This window comes from Ursus maritimus, unplaced genomic scaffold, assembly GCF_017311325.1.
Source record: "Ursus maritimus isolate PB19 unplaced genomic scaffold, ASM1731132v1 scaffold_36, whole genome shotgun sequence".
In the NCBI taxonomy this organism is placed as follows: domain Eukaryota; kingdom Metazoa; phylum Chordata; class Mammalia; order Carnivora; family Ursidae; genus Ursus; species Ursus maritimus.
Genome location: NW_024426230.1, coordinates 20244242 through 20249864, shown reverse-complemented (window position 1 = coordinate 20249864; position 5623 = coordinate 20244242). Strand labels below are relative to the sequence as shown.

The 5623-nt window shown below is 36.3% G+C and overlaps 1 pseudogene; it reads right to left on the bottom strand.

Moving 5' to 3' along the window:
* Nucleotides 1–2987: 2987 nt before the first annotated feature.
* LOC103665639 lies at nt 2988–3340 on the bottom strand (annotated as a pseudogene).
* Between the last annotated feature and the right edge of the window lie 2283 nt (nt 3341–5623).

Below are 5623 nucleotides of genomic sequence, written 5' to 3'. Positions count from 1 at the left end.
GCGATGTTAAATATGTGTGCTGGAGTCAAAATCCTCCCAGTTGATAAGAAGTAACTTCATTCTTCCATTTTCTATTTCCATGATGACTGCCCTGTTTTAGGTTTTAATCTCTATTTTATATGACTTCAAATTCTCATTTTTCTAAGTTAATTATCTCATATTCCAATACTACACTAATCTTCCTAAGAGTATCCTTTTGTCTATTTTGACAAAGCCAGACCTCCTTTTCTCCAGGTCTCTTCAGAAAATGATTGCAACCAAAATTCACATCCGATATGAAGTCTGATATCCAAGAATATTTTTCCCTAGGATAATTGGGATGAGATAAAGTCAGCCTCAATGATTGAGCAGAGGAAGACAGAAGAGGGCAAGTTCCACACAGAAGAAAGAAAAATTTGATTTCTGACACATTTTGTCATGACAATCCAACTTTCAGAATTAAGAGAAACCTGGACATTAGCTATTCCAACATTTCCCGCAGAGCACACCTTGGAACTCAGAGCCACAAGATAGTAGTGTTAATGATTTTGTGCCCAGGTAGACTTGGGAAACCACACAGTTATACCAAGTTAAATGGAGTTCTTTCCTGTAAAATTCTCAGAGCTTTTTATGCTAATAGGCCTGGTGACTATATCAAGACAGGGAAATCATAGGCAATATTCCCAAATTTATTTGAGCAAGAAACTCTTTTACAAAGGATCCACAGAATTATGGTTTTCAGGGATATCATTGGGGAATATGCTGATTTAGACCAATTTGATAAATCGTATCTTACTTAGTGCCAGAGTCAGACCAAGAACCAAATCTCTTTATTTTCAACCTCGTGTTTATTGACAGGAACATTTCTGTCTGTCTTAGCCTTTTCTGGTTGCAGGCATCTCCTTCAAGCTACATCAAATAAGAATAAAAGAGGTGAGGGGGCAGAGACAATCAGGGAGCCTCAACCCAAGTGATGTGATCACGGGACTCAAAAAGGGCTACCTTTAGAAGCAGCATGGAGATTGCCATCTCTAGGACAAAACTCAAATTGAAAGGTTTAATTCTTGGTTAAATAATGATAAGCACTGAAGAATTCATTGCATGTATAAAGAAAAAGCATTAAAACTATTTAAATTAAACTTTAAAGAAAATCTCAGGCAGAAACTCTTGTGACATAAATTAAGGGAAATTTTAAAAATGTTCAAAATTTTGTAGCTGAACTTCCACTATCCAAAAATGGAACAATTTTTTTAAAAAGTGGAATAATTTGAGTAATAATAATAGTAACTGTAATTGACTGAAAACATGATCAAAAAGGTATGTTTAATGTGTATGTGTGTGTGTGAGAAGGTGAGGAGGAGGTTTCCTTTATATAAGTTTTCCAACTAATAAATTAAAAAAAGATTGATGGAATTATAATGTCACCCTAATGAAATAATGGATCTAGGCAATGATCAAGTCCCCTAAATCATAAAAAGAAAGACACACAATATTCACTGGCCTCCTGATGGATCCTCCTATGAAGTATTCTTGTTCTAAAATTGAACATGAATTTGATCAATCTTCTATTTCCAAATACCTTGTAAGGTAAATACAGGAGACAAGGGAACATGTTAGATAACACCAATGTGGGGCAATCAGAGAAAATAATAATGCAGGAAAGCCTACAGGGCCAATGCCCTGGTTTCTTCAACAAATATTTCATGGACAAAAAAATAGGGACAGGGAAATTATAGATTTAAAGACATAGTAACTAATTTCAAATGTATGTCCTTTATTTGGATGCTGACTTATTATTATTTTTTAGTTGTGATAATGTTATTTTTTAAGTGGTTACCTTTTCAAGATCCATATAGGCACTATTTACAGGCACATAATTTAAAATAATCCAGAGGTGGGTGGGGGCTTTTTTAAAAATGAAAACGATAATTGTTGATGTTGGGTGATGGCTACACAAAGGGTTCATTATACTATTCTCTCTACTTTTGCATATGTTTGAAATTATCCTTAATAAAAAAGATTTTATAATATGTGTTGCTACATCACAGTACAGTTGTTTTTATAATTGAGGTGTTTTTGGTTGTTCCGAGGGTCAGTACAGACATTTCAATTTGTACACAATTCTTAACATATGCACCAAAAATCTATAAAATCACATAGCTGTGATTCTTTTCTAAAAGTTTTTCCAGTGACCTTCCAGCTTAAAATTTGGAGGCAAATTTTCCTTAACAGTATATCAAGTACCAATATCTTCAACTGCCGATGTGCTGTTACATTGTTGAGTCCCATTAATTCACAACTTAATATAGTATACAGTACACACACAAATTTTCAGTCTTGCACAGCACATTAACTAAGTCACTAGTAAAACTGGACTACCACAACCAAGATGTTTCAGAGCGCACAAAATTCTGACAGGGAGAGCCAAGATCAAGGAGTGGTTTTCTTCAGGAAACAATTCTACCAAAAACAACACAGGAATCGAAGTAATTTAAAATGTCCAAGACATATTAAATGCACGACTGACTCCAAATTGCCATTTAGTATGCTTGGTATTATAGGACATAAAAAACTACATCTATGGGATATTAAGATGACACCCAAAACAATCAAAGCCTCTCATATTCAATATCCGACTGTTTTCTGGGTGTACCAAAAATGAAACAACCAGGGGCGCCTGGGTAGCACAGGCGTTAAGCGTCTGCCTTCGGCTCAGGGCGTGATCCCCGCGTTCTCGGATCGAGCCCCACATCAGGCTCCTCCGCTGGGAGCCTGCTTCTTTCTCTCCCACTCTCCCTGCTTGTGTTCCCTCTCTCCCTGGCTGTCTCTCTGTCAAATAAATAAATAAAATCTTAAAAAAAAAAAAAAATGAAGCAACCAATGATTTCCCTCTTTAAAAAAAGAAAAGCGCTTACACTTAAAAAATGGGATGAGGTGGAATTCCCTCCTTTTTAAAAATGTTTCTAGAGCTACTAAAAAACTTGCATTTACAAAATAGTTAAAAGAAATGTTCCTCTGGATCGTACAAGAAGGGAGACAGAGACCACTGGTAAGACATGGTATATGATATTAATTAGACTTGGCTTCTTTCTCTTCTGCTTTATCAGAGAGGGGACTGTCCTCATTTTCAGTTTCTCCATTTTCTGCAGGTAAGTCTACTTTGTTTCTTGGGTAGCTGCTTTAGCCTGTTTACCCTTTGCTCCCCTTTTCCTCTTTGCACTTGTGTGAAGATGTATCCTGTCCTGCTGCTTTGGCTTCGTTTCCACTTTTGCCTGAGCAGATTTCACTGACAACCTCACTGATCTCTCTTGGGGCCCTCCTTTGCCATCCCCTTGGCGGAGCTGACCCTCCTGTTGGGCATCATGGCTGCAGGGCAGGCGCATCCCAGTGCCTGCCAGCCGCCGTGGTACACGGTCCACAGAGAACCTTCGCGAAGCTGGGCTGCCCAGCGCTGATGCTCCTTCTGCCCCCACAGTCTCCGCCCACCAGCTGCTGGGACGGCCCGCCCATAGTACAGTTTTTTTATACCACATCAGATTTTCAGCCGAAAGAAAATAATCAGTGCCTAATTATAAGATGATCAAATCTTTCCATATATATATATATGATTATAAAATTAGTCATTTACTCCTCAAATATTCTCTCCCTACCTTTACGAATTTTCAATCTGTTTTTCACTGAAAATATCATATAGTAATGATAACTACCATTTATTGAATACCATTTATTCAGAAATTAGCATAAAAGAAAATGTACAAAACTGACTTATCCTAGTTTATCTAACAGGTTCCATTTTATGTTTGATGTCATTTTGAATCTTTAGGACAAAATTTAAAAGTACACATCACAAAAGTTAGAAGGAAAATACCACTCTTTAACTCTTTTCCAGATTAACCCCATTTCATACTATCCATTCTGCAGCATTCACTTGCATGTGTGTACAAAATCTGTAGCTTGATATCATGGATTCACTCTGTATTTCGCCAGCTATTTCATGAATGTATTTATTCCCCAATCTATTATATTGTAAATAAACCAAGGATAAGGTCCTTATAAATTACTTGGGCAATTCTTGGGTCTGAATAAATCCTATTGGATAGTTGAAACAGAAAAATCGTTGTATATGTTTAAAACACACGTTTTTCTTCCAACATGAACATTTTTTACTTTTTTTCATTAAATGTAAAATGTTGGTCTTGTTGAGAAGATATGTGAAACCCAAGCTCTGCCACTTACATTGGGTGTTAAACAAATCATTTAATAACACGGAAGAAGCCTAAACACTTAGGAAAGTATAATATAAATCATAAAATAGATAAATGGCACTTCCTACAGGGAAGGCTTTAGACCAGAGGCCAGCAAGCTTTCCCTATAAAGGGTCAGGTAGTAAATATTTTAGGCTTTGCAGACCATACATACAATCTCTGTCACAACCACTAAACACTGACAACACAGCACAGGAGCAACCACAGACAACGTAAAGAAACAAGAATGGCTATGTTCCAACAAAACTCTATGACACTGAAATTTGGGGTTTATGTTATTTTCATGTCTTGTGAAATATTATTCTACTTAAAAAAAATACCATTCAACCTTTGATGCTTTTTCAACCATTTAATATGTAAAAACCATTCTTAGGTTGCAAGCCCTGCACAGACCGTGGGCCAGCTTTGACAGGCTATCGTTTGCCAACCCCTGCTTTATACAGATCCTTTTCAAAGTCTGGTCAATAACCAGAATTGATTTTCTTGTTAATTTTATTCTATTTCTTAGAGCACTACAAAAACAGCCATCTTTATTTATACATTTACTACTTAGTTGAAGCACAATAAATAATTGCAACATCAGAAACAAATGATTTTAATAAGAAAAATCTTCAGTATATTGTTGTTTGAAATTTTTGTTTCACATATTTTAAATATTCTGGTGAAAAGAATCCTGGCAACTTTAAAAGTCTCTGGCCAACTTATAAAACAGCTGAAGAATCAGAAGCTATTAAAAAGGTAATCTTAAGTGACCTTGAACAATTACTATTTATACCAATGCAAGTGACAACAGCCAGGGGAGAGTGAGTTTAACTTAGGGACTCTAAATGCAAAGGAGGGCTTAATTAGAGACTATGAGGGAGTTATCAGTCTGCTGCGTAAGTGAGGTAAGGGTGCTGTACATATGTTTGTATTGAGCCCTGAGGTAGAGGATAAAGAAAGAGAAGTCAGCAACATTTTGTTCAATAGCTACCACAGTGCAGAGAAAAATCAGAATGCAACATATGTAGTTCTCCCTGATAAGCAGTGTACCGGGGAGAGGGGGTGGTTTGAGAAGATGATCTTGGAGATAATGAGTGCTCAAAATGCAATTTAATGCCTACTCTGTGAAAACTTGCATCCAAATAATTTGAAGATCTAGTAAACCCATCTCTTCCAAATGCCTGAATCTTTAAGTACCTGAGTCAAAAATGAAGATGTACATAAACACTAGATGACTTCAACCCAAAGAAAAGATTCAAAGTGACAATATTTTATTAATCAACGCCTAAATACTAAAGTAGATATTATTTAAAAATTGCCTACCAGGTGCATGGCAGCGTCTCAGACAACACAACCAGTGTACAAAATTCTCACATTTCTAATGAGAGTTGAAGAAA